Source organism: Protopterus annectens, chromosome 4.part1 (genome assembly GCF_019279795.1).
Source record: "Protopterus annectens isolate FY-2018-M chromosome 4.part1, PAN1.0, whole genome shotgun sequence".
NCBI lineage: Eukaryota > Metazoa > Chordata > Ceratodontiformes > Protopteridae > Protopterus > Protopterus annectens.
In genome coordinates this window covers 527555777-527568709 of record NC_056734.1, presented here as the reverse complement: position 1 = coordinate 527568709, position 12933 = coordinate 527555777, and positions in this window count along the sequence as shown.

Sequence of the window (12933 nt, the reverse complement as noted above, 5' to 3'; positions counted from 1 at the left end):
CAAGTTAATACTTTAAGCCAACAGTTAGGTACTGCATCTGGGCCTGGGGTTTTCCAGTTAGAGGCTTTTTTCAACTTAGTTTCAATTTCTCTGGCTGCTATTTCATCCCATTTCATATCCTGTACCTTTAAACTTGTATCCATTTAGCATCTTTATGTTCCACAGGATCTTCATAGATGCTTCTCCAAAATGTATCTACTTCCTTTTTTTTTTTTTGCGGTCTTTGAATTCCTTACCTATTTCCTAATTCTCTATAAAACTTTTTTGGGTCATCAATAAATTGCTTAGTTTGAGCTTTTCCCTTATATTTATCTTCATATCTTCTAAGTCTTTCTGCCTGTTTTGAAATTTTTAGTTTATCTCCAATAGTGCATAATAGATCCTGTTTTGTTCTAATGCTTTTATCACATCTTTCTTAATATTTTGTTGATCTGTTACTTCTTCTATTTTCTTCTAACAATGACACTTCTTGTCTTAGCTACTTTATAGTTTTCTCTATTCGATATTTCCATGACGGTATTCGCTTTCACCCCCTTTTCCCTTGCTACCCTATGTTCCTGTGGTAGAACTTTATCAGTTATTAATTTAGCAGCAGAGTAATATATTCTGTTTACTTGTGTTATATTGTCTCATTTAGCTTGATATGCCTGTCTATTAAATCAAGCAACTCTTCTCAACTCATTTTCTTCCATACTGAGGGCACATCCCTTGTTTTCCATTTCCTGTGGGCATTCTATAGCATCTCTCTGTGGCACATTCTCTTCAATTCCATACTGTATCATCTGTTCTGTCATATGGGAACTCACTAGCCTACCACTCCTCAACACTGACTACATCAGGGTTTCCAGTTTCTTTCCTTGCTGTCTAGCTTCAAATGAACATTTATACTGGTTTCCTGTGGAAGGCTCCAAAATATATTGATATGGCACCCAACCAGTTGCTTCCTGTTCCACTGGTTTCCCCATAATCTGGATATCTATTGCTCTACCCTGTTGTGGTGCTTTCTGCATTTGATTTTCTACACTGAATTCTTCACTTTGCAGCTGTTCCATTACCTCAGTTTCTATTTTTTGACTTCTCCATTACTAATCTCTTTCTATTTTTCCTGTTAGTCTTCTTATTTTCTGTATTGTAAGGTTTTCCATATCCGGATTCCTTTGCCTATATTTTTCTCTCTGCACATAGGATAAGGCCGCGTTCCCCATTGCTTGTTGACATACCAGACTACTGTCATGTTGTCTGAATTGCTATGGTCCACACAAGGAGGCACTCCTAAAAGGTTTGTAGCATTAGGACTTTTCTCATTTCCAGGACAATTATGTGCAATTTGGTCTCTGTGGAAAACCACGTACCTTGAACCGTCCTGTCCAGAAAATGCCCCCCCACCTAAGAGGGAGGCGTCCATAGTCACTATGGTCTTTGAAGGGGGAAGACAAAATGGCCTGCCTAGAATTAGGTCCTGAGACTGAAGTCACTAAGCAAGGTGATTTCTGCACATCTGAGTCATCCTGGTCATGGTATGAACCTGAGAGGACCACTGGATTGCCAGGGTCCACTGAAGACCCCACATGTGATACTTGGCAAAGGGCAGTAACTGAACTGAGTAGCCGCCATTGAACCTAATGCTTAACAAATCAGATGAACTGATGAGTGCTCTAAATCCAGCATGCAAGATACCTGATCTCAAATGAGTTGGACCCTGCATAAGGGTAGTGCTGCAGTCTCCGATACAGTGCCCAATTGGACCCTGATGAACTCTAAGTTTTGGCATGGAGAAGGATTGGATTTGGGCAAACTGTGATGCCTAGATGCTGAAAAAGGTTGAGGGTGTAACTCGTGGCCATTAACAGTCGATGCCTCGTGGGAGCGGTGAAGAGCCACTTGTTCAGGTACAGGAAGACATGGAATCCTTGCAGTCAGAGATGAGCTGCCACCATTGCCATGCATCTGGTAAACACCTGGGTGGCTGTGGTGAGTCCAAAGGGCAGGGCTCAGAACTAGTGATTTACCCCTAACCGAAAGAGGAGGTGTCTCCTGGAGCACTTGTCCATCTTGATAGGATAATACGTGTCCTTGATCCACTGAGCACATCCAATCGTCTTTGCGCAACAGAGGCAGAATGAACTGGATAGTGACCATTGGACTTCTTGACAGATAGGTTTAGTTGTTGGCAGAGGTCCAAAATTGGATGCAGGTCCCCGGTCCTTTTTTGGCACCAAAAAAAAAAAAAAAAAAAGTTCCAGACCCTCTTGGATGGCTTTTGAAAAGGTCTTGATCCTCGAGATAGGCTAACTCTCTTTGGTGGAGTGGAATGTCCATGAGAGATTTCAGAACCGGAGGGGGCTGAAAGAAAGGGATAATGTGACCCCTGGAAATAATCTTTAACACTCACTGATCAGAGGAGAGACTTGTCCAGGCAAGTGGGTGAAGACAGAATCAACCCATGACTGCCTCCAAGGCAGGACAGTCAGTCGGGCAGCACTTCAGGAGCGCTGAAAATGCTTCTCTAAGAAGAGTTCCTGGGAGCTCAGACTCTGAGGAACCCCTCATCCTCTGGAACTGCATCTACTATTGAATTCCCCTACCCTGACTTGCAGAAGAGGATTCTTGGGAAGCATCCTGGAAGGCAGACTGAGTCCTGTTGAACCAAAGTTTCTTACTACCCCTCTAAGTATTGGAAAAGGAAAGTTGGGGGTAGAGAAAGTACAATTGTGTACACTTACCATAAATGTAGATGTTAGAGTGTATTCACTGTTGCAGTCAGCACATTTGGGTTATCCCTGACAGGGTTGCCCTCAGTCGACCCGAATACCAGAGGCTTAGTATTGCTGCCACTCCAGGACTGACGTCAGGTCATCAATAGTACAAAATAAGCCAGCCAACGCCATTACATCAGTTTTTCTTGCCCTGTCAGAAGCCCCCCAAGAGGGAGCTAGGTTATGGTGGAAGAACACCACCAGTAGAAAGTAAATACTAAAAGTTCCTTGTAAGGAGAGAGAGACAAGGGGGATGGAAGGAGGGAAACCAGGCCTGCAACAGTGAATACACTTGAACATCTACATTTATGGTAAGTGCAAAAACCTGGACTATATTCTTCGTGTTTCACTGTTGCAGTCATCACATTTGGGTTGATTCCCAAAGCTGAAGAAAAGGGTGGAGGCAGTCAAGAAGACTGGGGGCTGGCTAGGATGCCCTGCAAGACTGCGGTGGCAAAGCCTGCCCTAGATTTGGAGACGACAGGGAGGTGGTAGTGCTTGGTGAAGCTATGAACTGATATCCACGCTGCAGCCTCCAGGATGTCCATGGTGGGGACCCCTCTCAGGAAAGCTGCAGAGGTGGAGGGTGCTCTGGTAGAATGTGTCCTGACCCCTCTTGGGGGGAGGTTCCCGTGTTGCTTGTAGCAGAAATTGATGCAGTGTGCTACTCATTTTGAAATGGTTTGTTTGGATATGGCTTTGCCCTCTGTGCCTGCAGCAAAGCTGACTAACAATTGATCAGTCTTTCTAAATAATTTAGTCCTGTCTAGACAGAATCTGAGCTTTCTGTGTACATCTATAGAGTGCAGTATCCTTTCCCCCTTGTTTTGTGGGTTAGGGAAAACGGTGGGCAAATGAATGGATTGGTTGAGAGTCATACTGGACATCACTTTTGGCATGAAGGATGGGTTAGTCCAGAGGGAGATCCTGTCAGCATGGAAAATGATGAAGGGCTCTACAGCCATTAGTGCTTGTAGCTCAGATACTCTTCTTGCTGAAGTGATGGCCAGAAGCAAGGCTGTCTTCCATGAGAGAAACTTTAACTCTGCTGAAGCTGCTGGTTCAAAGGGGGGGGGGGGGCAGGGTTTGCTTTTCCAACACAAAGTTTAGGTCCCAAGCTGGGATAGGTGCTCTTCTGTGTGGCCTCAGGTTTTTAGCCCCTCTTAGGAACTTGTCTGATGAAAGTGTGTGAGAAAAGAGGTGGCGTTGTGTTGAAATGAGCAGAGATAGCAGAGGCATGAATTTTACCAGAAGAAAAGGATAGACCCCTGTGTAGTAAGGTCAGCAAGGTAACCCAGGATGAGAGGTAGGGAGGGCTGTGCTGTCCCAGCTCCCTTAAGCTTGGATCCAGGTGCAAAACCTTTTCCATTTGTCAGCATAAGACTTTCTAGTGCTAGGGTATCTGGCCTCTCGTATAACATCTAGAACTTGTTTGCTGAGATTGGCAGCTTGTGCAGTGGTCAGGGAATAAAGTCAGGTTGCCAGATTGAGGGTCTGCAATTGGGGATGCATGAATTCTCCTTCCCTCTAGGTCAGGAGTGTTGGGATCTGAGGGAGATGCCATGGTGGCAGAGATGACAGGCTGCGCAGCAGTGGGTACCAGTACTGGCGTGGCCAGTCTGGGGCAATGAGGACTGCACTTGTTTTTCCTCCCTTATTTTGAGCAGTACCCTTGTAATAAGCGATAGTGGAGAAAATGCATAGACTGAGAGGTTGACCCACTGGAAGGATACAGCATTCACTTTCCAGGCCTTGCAGTGAGGCTCCCTGGTGCAGAACTTGCTGAGCTGATGGTTGGAGTGGGAAGCAAAGAGGTCAACCTTTGGGGTGCCCCATTTCTGAGTTACAAGGGTGAAGGTTCTTTAGTCTAGCTGCCACTCGTGTGGGTCCAGAAGATTTCTGCTTAAGTTGTCTGCCAGAGAATTTAGAGAGGCTGGCAGGAATTGTGCTAACAGGTGTAGCTGTATGGCTGAGGCCGTGTGCCAAAGGGTCATGGCGAGCCTGTACAGAGGGTACGAGTGAGCCCTTCCCTGCTTGCTGATATACCACATCACAGTGGTGTTGTCTGTTGTGATCAGTAGTGCCCCCGGGGAGAATAGGGGTCTGAAAGCTGTCAGCGCGTGCTGGACAGCTAATATCTCTTTTTGGTTGATGTGCAGATGTATTTGATGTGGGATCCACTGGCGCTGTATGCACCTGCCATCCAGGTGTGCACCCCAGGCATAATCTGATGAGTCTGTGGTGAGGGTCTGGGAGGCGTGGGGTTGTGAGAAAGGTAGTCTCTTGTGGTAGCATGCTGCTGCCCACCAAAGAAAATCTTTCCTTAAACAAGGTATCATTGGTATAAGTGTTTCCAGGTCTTGAGAGTGCTGACGCCAAAGGCTTTTTAGGTACCATTGTAGTTTCCTCATATGCAGTCTGGCATATATGGAATGAGTAGAATGCAAGAAGCCATAAATTTCAGAGCTTGCAGGATTTTCCTTACGGATAACTGGGGTCTGGTGGCTAGTTAAGAGAAATAGGCTGTCAGGTAAGTTTGCTTTTCTAATGTAAGGAATGCCATCTGGGATGCTGTGTCCAGGCTTGCTCCCAGGAATATAATTTTTGGGTGGATACTAGTTTGGATTTCTCTTTGTTGATAGAATACCCTAGGGAGGTCAGAAGGTACTTTACAAAGGTCAGGTGCTTCAGCAGCTTTTCTTGACAGCTTGAATTAGGTAGTTGTCTAAGTATGGGTAAATTTGAATATTTCTTTGCCTGCAAAAAGCAATGGTGGGAGCCAGACATTGTGAATACTCTGGGAGCAGTGGATAAGCCAAAAGGAAGCGCAAATAACTGAAAGTGCAGTGATCCTGCCCTGAAACGTAGATATTTCCTGCATGATTCCCTGACTGGGATATGTAGGTATGCCTCTTTTAGGTCTAGGGTGGCTAACAAAGCATTCTTGGAGAGCATACGTAGTAGTTGCTGAAGGGTGAGCATTTTGAATTTTGCAAAAACCAGAAAGGTGTTTAGAATGGATAGATCGAGGATGGGTGCCAGGTATCCTCTTTTCTGGGTACCAGGTAGAGTCTGGAATAGAAACCTTGACCTATCTGTTCTGCAGGAACGTGCTTTATTGCCCTGATAGAGAGCAGGGAAATTACTTGGTTTTTGGCCTCTGTCCACTGGTTTGGGGGAAGATCCGGGAACCCTTTTGGGGTTGGTAGTGTGTGGAAATAAAATTTGTATCCCTGGGACACTATATTGAGGACCCAGTGGTCGTTGGTAATGATGGCCCAAGTGCTTGCGTGGAAGGAGAGTTTTCCTCCTAGGGTCAAGTGCAGGTGGGCAGAGGGAGGGGGTGGAAGTGGAAAGTCATTGTGAGTTCTTACCATGAGGGGGTGGCTTAGCACTCCCTGGTTTTGAAGAGGAGAAACTCTATTGCTTAGATCTCTGCATTCCCTGGGGCTGTTGTCTGGGGGGGCCTGCTTCCCCGGGGTCTGAGGTGAGCTGACCTGGAGGGGGCAGGAAAGGACCAGTGCTTGGAGGGGCAAAGCCTACTGAACCTGGGTGGCTGGACCTGCATGAAGTCCTTAACTGTCTGCATAGATTTAGCTTTTTCTTTCTTTTTTAAGACCTCCTCTGTCTTGATGCCAAATAAGTTGTCTTTGTGCAAGGGTGCGTCTAATAATTTGGATTTAACAAGGTCTGGCAAGGGCTGTTCCTTAAGCCAAGCATGCCTTCTAAGGACAGAACCAGTGATTGTTGCCCTGCAAGATGCTTCTAGGGTGTCAAAACCACATTGTAAGGTGTGCTTAGTTACTTGACTTGCAGAACGCATTAACTCTTGTAACTATTTTCTGCACAAGCAGGAAAAGATGATATTGTTTTGTTTGAGGAGATCCATGATATGTTCCTGAAATTTTAGCATATGGAACTGACAATTTAGTGCTTTAATAGCAAGAGTGGCAGAGGTGTATAATTTTTACTCAATCTGTCTAATGCTAGGGAATCCCTATCTGAGGGGGTGGGATTCTTAGCAGAAGTTGCTTTAATTCCTTTAGGCCCCTGAGAAATAACCTCATGGTCAACAGTAAGATTTTTGAAAATACATTTGAGAGTTAGGGACTCTATAGTACCTGTCAGGTTTCCTGGGAGCAGGAGGGAGGGTGTCAGGAGTCGAACTAGACTCCATAAAAACATCATCCACAACGTCCAGGATAGGAGGAATGGCCAAAGGTCTGTGCTGTTGAAGATCTAAAAATTCAGAGCCACTTTTTAGACTGAGGGTAGTCCTGACATTCCCATTAGAAATGCTCCCTTAAAGTCTGTAGGGTTTCCCAAAGGAAAAGTCCTCGGGTGGAGAGGCTAAAGGAATGGATTCCTCTGCATCAGAATCCTCATAAGCAGAAAGGGGTTGCATGTCTTCATATTCAGATGCATCAGACTCCTGTTCAGAAAAAAACTACTGGGATAAATCTTTTTCTTTTGGAAAGAACAGCTTGGCTTTCCCTGATCAGCATTATAAGGTCTTCCACCATTTTAAGCATTTGAGACTGAGGCAAGGAAACAGGCGCCTAAGATTGGGTCGTCGGTTTCTTGGGTGTGGCCTTAGAAACTCAGTAGTTTTCGAAAGAATGGTAGACGCAAAAGTCGTCGGTCTGTGCCGAGAATCGGTAGAGCGAAGTACTTCCTTGGAAGCTGGTGCCTGCTCAGCAGCTCCGGCCCATACAAGGTAGAGACATCCGCAGGATCCTTAGTCAATGAAGAGTCTCTGGGCATACTGGACTCCGAAATGGTCTCAGTAGCGGCCTGCGAATCCACAGAAACTGGCATCAGGGGCTGCAAAAGCGCCTCACTGAGGACCAGAGAACTGACTATTAGCGTAACGGAAGCGTCGTCAGTAGGTTTGTACCTGTGCAGTCTGTCTCTGTCTTTATCCTTATGTTTTTTTGGAAGATGTATAGTTCTGGCATTGAACAAAGCACAAAAGCGACAGTGGGGGACATCGTGGTCTGGGCCTAAGCAAGTGACACAGTAAGAATGAATGTCTCAGTGTGTTATTTGGTTTCCACAGGCGAGACAATTGTTAACTTTTTCTGACATCAGTTAGAGCAAGAAAAAAAAGATCCGCAACGGGGTTCTTAGCTTTAGAAGACTTCAATTCGGAAAACGAAAACTCAGGTACCGGCCGGCACTTGTGCGAACTGCTTCGGGCTCCTCGGCAAGAAAGACTGATGTAATGGGGTCAGCTGCCTTATTTTATACTAAGGACGACCTGACGTCAGTCCTGGAGCGACGGCAAATGACGCAGAAATACTAAGCCTCTGGTATTCGGGCCGACTGAGGGCTACCCTGGCAGAGGATAGCCCAAATGTGATGACTGCAACAGTGAAACACGAAGAACATCTTGATTCTCACAGTGGAAGAGTCTTGCTCTCCTGCTCACTGTGAGTCCATGTTTCCTTGAGGGAAGGTCCAAACAAGGTTGAGCCATCACAGGGAGCGTTACTAACAGATGTCGTAAAGGGCTATACAAACCCACAAAAGTGAAGCCGGGCTTGTCATCTAATGGCAATGCCAGTGTCAGCCGCTCAAGAGGTAGCCTCTGCCACACTGGAGATCAACCTCATCAAAGCATTACCCAAGGAAGTCAGAGTAGACAACTTGAGAGACCAGTTTAAGACTCTCCTGAAAAAGTAACTCTAAGGCAGGTGGTGAGTTCAGACATCAAATGCCTCTGAAGCCGGTTAAAATGTAGTTAGCTGTTCTCAGTCTAAATGTAGCTGATGCAAACGTGCTTTCCAAAGTGGTCAATCACCAGAGAGACACTGTTTGGAGGATGGACCGAGGAGCTCTGCTTTGCCAGCTCCTTAGTCACGGCGGCCTCCAAAATAGCATTGATGGGGCCTCCCTTACTCCAAAAGGCCTCATCTTTGGGAGGACTGAGGAATCTGTCAGCTTTTTTGGGGACCAGTTCCCACTGTGTCTGGTCCTTCCAAGCCCTGCTGGCAATAAGATCAACAAGCTCGTCGGCAGGGGGACACACAGGTAGAAGATGGGCCTACCCAGAAGGCCTTCAGGAACACATATTCCTCCAAAGATGGGGTGGGGAAGGCTAACCGCCTCTTTGAGAATTTCGAGGATGTCCCCAAAGAACACTTCCTCAGAAGTCTGGGGGACCCATCTCCCTCCTCGAAATGTGTCCTCTGTGAGGGACTCTCTAGGGGAGTCCAAGTGCCTCCTCTTACACATTCTCTTTTGAGGGGGGGTTCCTCCATGGTGAGGTTGGGGGGACTCGGAAGAGACAGGGACTCCAAGTGGGCAGTGCCCATCTGAAGGAGCTAGCGAGAGGGCTGACCCTGGAAGGACGATGAGGCCTCACCACCCAAAGCAGAGAGAGGCTGGGAAGGACCTAGAGGTGAAGGAGAGGCAAAGTACAGTTTTGTACCTACCATAAATGTAGATGTCCGAACTGGATAGCATCTGCAGTCATAACAAGTGGGTTGTCCTGTCGTCAGGCAGCCCTGCAGTCGGCCGGATTCCAAAGTCCGGGTCCGGCTTCGGCTGATGTCGCACTCCACCCAACGTCATCTCTGTTGGTCTTCGGGTATAAAAGCATCAGCCGACGCCATTTTCCTCAGTGTTTCTTGCCCCAGATGCCAGTAGCCCTCTTGCAGGCTAAAATTTGGATAGATGCCAATGTTTCCAAATAGATAGAGGTAAACACAACAATAAGCATATATGTACATATATACAAACAAATACACCATAAAAGACTCCCCCCCAACAGCTAGCTATTAGGAGGGTAAACACCCTAGGAGTACCACAGAGGGGAAGGAGGGAGGGTAATCCTGACTGCAGATGCTATCCAGTTCGGACATCTACATTTATGGTAGGTACAAAACTGCACTATGTCCTTCATGGATGCATCTGCAGTCATAACAAGTGGGTAGAATACCATAGCCAACTAGGGGAGGAGGATAAAAGTAGATTATGGTGTGTTTAGGATCCCTTGCAGTACAGCAGTGGCAAACCCTGCTCGGGATCTGGAATATAGAGGCAAATTATAATGCTTGGCAAATGTATGCACGGAGGTCCAAGTAGCCGCCTCAATAATGTCTTTGGTTGCCACTCCTCGTAAGAAAGCTGTGGTAGTGGCTGTTGCCCTTGTAGAATGAGGTCTTATGTTCTGTGGAATTGGTTTTCCATGGAAGGAGTAACAGTATCGTATGCAATTTCCTATCCATTTGGAGATTGTCTGTTTGGAAATAGCTTTTCCTTCCCTTCCTGTTGCATAGGCTACAAAAGTTGGTCAGTCTTTCTGCTATTTTTGTTCTGTCCAAGTAGTAGCGTAGCTGTCTATGTACATCCAAGGTATGCAGTATTCTTTCCCTCTGTTTTGTGGGTTGGGAAAGAAGGTAGGTAGGTGGATTGCCTGGTTTAAAGACACTCTGGATACCACCTTGGGCATAAATGTAGGATTAGTCCTCATGGACAATCTATCTTGGTGGAAGATTAGGAAGGGTTGCACTGCCATTAAGGCCTGTAGTTCTGAAACCCTCCTTGCTGAAGTAATTGCCAGTAGGAAAGCAGTTTTCCATGACAGGTGTTGTAGGTCTGCTGTTGCTGCTGGTTCAAAGGGTGATAGTGTCAACTTTTCTAGCACAAAGTTTAAATCCCAAGCTGGTAATGGTGGTTTCCTTGGAGGTTTTACATTCTTGATTCCTCTGAGGAACTGCCTGAGCAAAGGGTGCGAAAAACAGGTGGATCAAAGCTGTATTCTGCTGAAATAGCTGATGCATGTATCTTGATGGAGGAGTAGGACAGGCCTGAATGAAGAAGTTCGCCAGATACTCCAGAATGTTAGGCATATCTATGTTTGACACATCTTTTCCTCTTTCCGTACTCCAAATGACAAACCTTTTCCATTTTCCAGCATAGTTCCTTCTTGTTGAAGGTCTGTGCTTCAAGAATAATGTCTTTAACTCTTTGGGAAAGTTCTGGATTAGCTGCTGCTATGTGATGTTCCATGCAGTCAGTTGCAGCGTTTTAGGTTTGGATGTATGATGCTGTAGTTGTTCTGAGTTAACATCAAAGGCATCAGAGGTATTGGCCACATTTTGTTCGAGACATGCTCATCAGTAGTGGGTACCAGTGTTGACTTGGCCAGTTTGGAGCTATCAGGATTATCTTTGGGCGTTCTTCCTTGATTTTTAGTAGTACCTTGTGTATCAAAGGAAGAGGTGGGAATGCATATGCTGTTAGGCCTTTCCAGTTGAAGGAGAGTGAGTCCACTTTCCATGCTAGTGGGTGGAATGTCCTTGTGCAGAATTTTTGAGCTGGTGATTGAGAGTTGATGCGAATAGGTCTATCTGTGGCATTCCCCATTTCTTTGAGATGGTCTTGAAGATGTCCGGGTGCAGCTTCCATTCGTGGGCATCCGAGTGGTTCTGCTTAATATGTCTGCTAGAGTATTGTCTTTCCCGGTACAAATATTGCCTGTAACTGAATGTTGTAGCTGAGTGCCAGGGTCCACAGCTCCAAGGTCAGTCTGCATACGGGGTATGAATGAGTGCCTCCCTGTTTGTTGATGTACCACATGACTGTGGTGTTGTCTGTCCTTATCATCAACTGGCCCTCTTTGAGAAATGGTTTGAACTTTTGGATTGCCAGTTTTACTGCCAGCATTTCTTTTAGATTGATGTGCAGGTGAAGTTGATCCTGTGTCCACCATCCTTGCACGCATTTGTCCAGCATGTGGGCCCCCCATCCTAGGTCTGAAGCGTCTGTTGTGATGGTCTGGCTTGGTTGACATCTGCGAAAGGGTAGGCCTGGGTTTGACTGGCATGCCTGAGCCCACCATAGGAACTCCTGTTTTAAGCATGGAATTAGTGGGATTTCTGTTTCTAGATTGTGTCTGTGTTGGGACCATAAATTCTTTAGGTACCACTGTAGTTTCCTCATATGTAGTCTGGCAAATGGGACCAAGATTATGCATGATGCCATGAAGCCCAAGGCCTGCAGAACTTTTCTTGCTGTTAACTTGTTCAGTTTTGTTAGTGCCAAGAAGTAAAGAGGAAGTTCTTTTGTTTTCTGTAGTCAGGAATGCCATTTGTTGTACTGTGTCCAATTCAGCCCAAGAATGTCCTTGTTTGGGATGGTATCAGCCTTGACTTTTGTAAATTGACTGTGTATCCCAGTCCTTGTAGCAAGTAAATGACCCTTTGTAAATCTGTTGTCAGCTTGCTTTTGTTGTCCCCTTGTAGCAGGCAGTCGTCCAGGTATGGGTAAATTTGAATTCCCTGTAGTCTGCAATGGGCGATTACTGATGCCAGGCATTTTGTGAATACTCTGGGCAGTAGATAAGCCAAAGGGCAATGCTGAGAATTGATAGTGCTCTGATCCTGCAAGAAATCTGAGGTATCTTCTGCAGATTGGTCGAATGGGGACGTGCAGGTATGCCTCCTTGAGATCTAGAGTTACCAGCCAAGACTCCTTGCCCAGCATGGGAAGAAGTTGCTGTAGGGTCAGCATTTTGAATTTTGGGACAATGATGTATGTATTTAAGGTGGACAGGTCGAGAATTGGTCTCCAACTTTTTTCCTTTCTTGGAACTAGGAATAGTCTGGAGTAGAACCCCTTTCCTTGTTCTGCTGTTGGCACTCTTTCCACAGCTCTCATGTTTGCTAACTCCATTATCTGGCGTAGAGCCTCTGTTTTGGATCCGACCGACCGGCACTTGCGAACAGCTTCTGCTTCGGGCGCCACGCGGCAAGAAAGACTGAGGAAAATGGCGTCGGCTGATGCTTTTATACCCGAAGACCAACAGAGATGACGTCGGGTGGAGTGCGACATCAGCCGAAGCCGGACCCGGACTTTGGAATCCGGCCAACTGCAGGGCTGCCTGACAACATGACAACCCACTTGTTATGACTGCAGATGCATCCATGAAGGACATCTGCCAAGCTGCAGAAGGTCCTCTCTACCGCCTGGAAAGCCAATGGACTGGATGAAGCTCCCTTCTCCTCCCTCATGGCTGGGGCTGCCAGGGGAGGAAGAATGGACACTAATGTAGTACAAAAGCTGCCCGACATCAGTCCTGAGCTGTTCAGTGTTGAAGACCCCAAGGGAAAGGAACAGCCCGAAAGTTCCAAGCCTGAACCCACCCCCAGAGAACCCAGACTGATGTCAA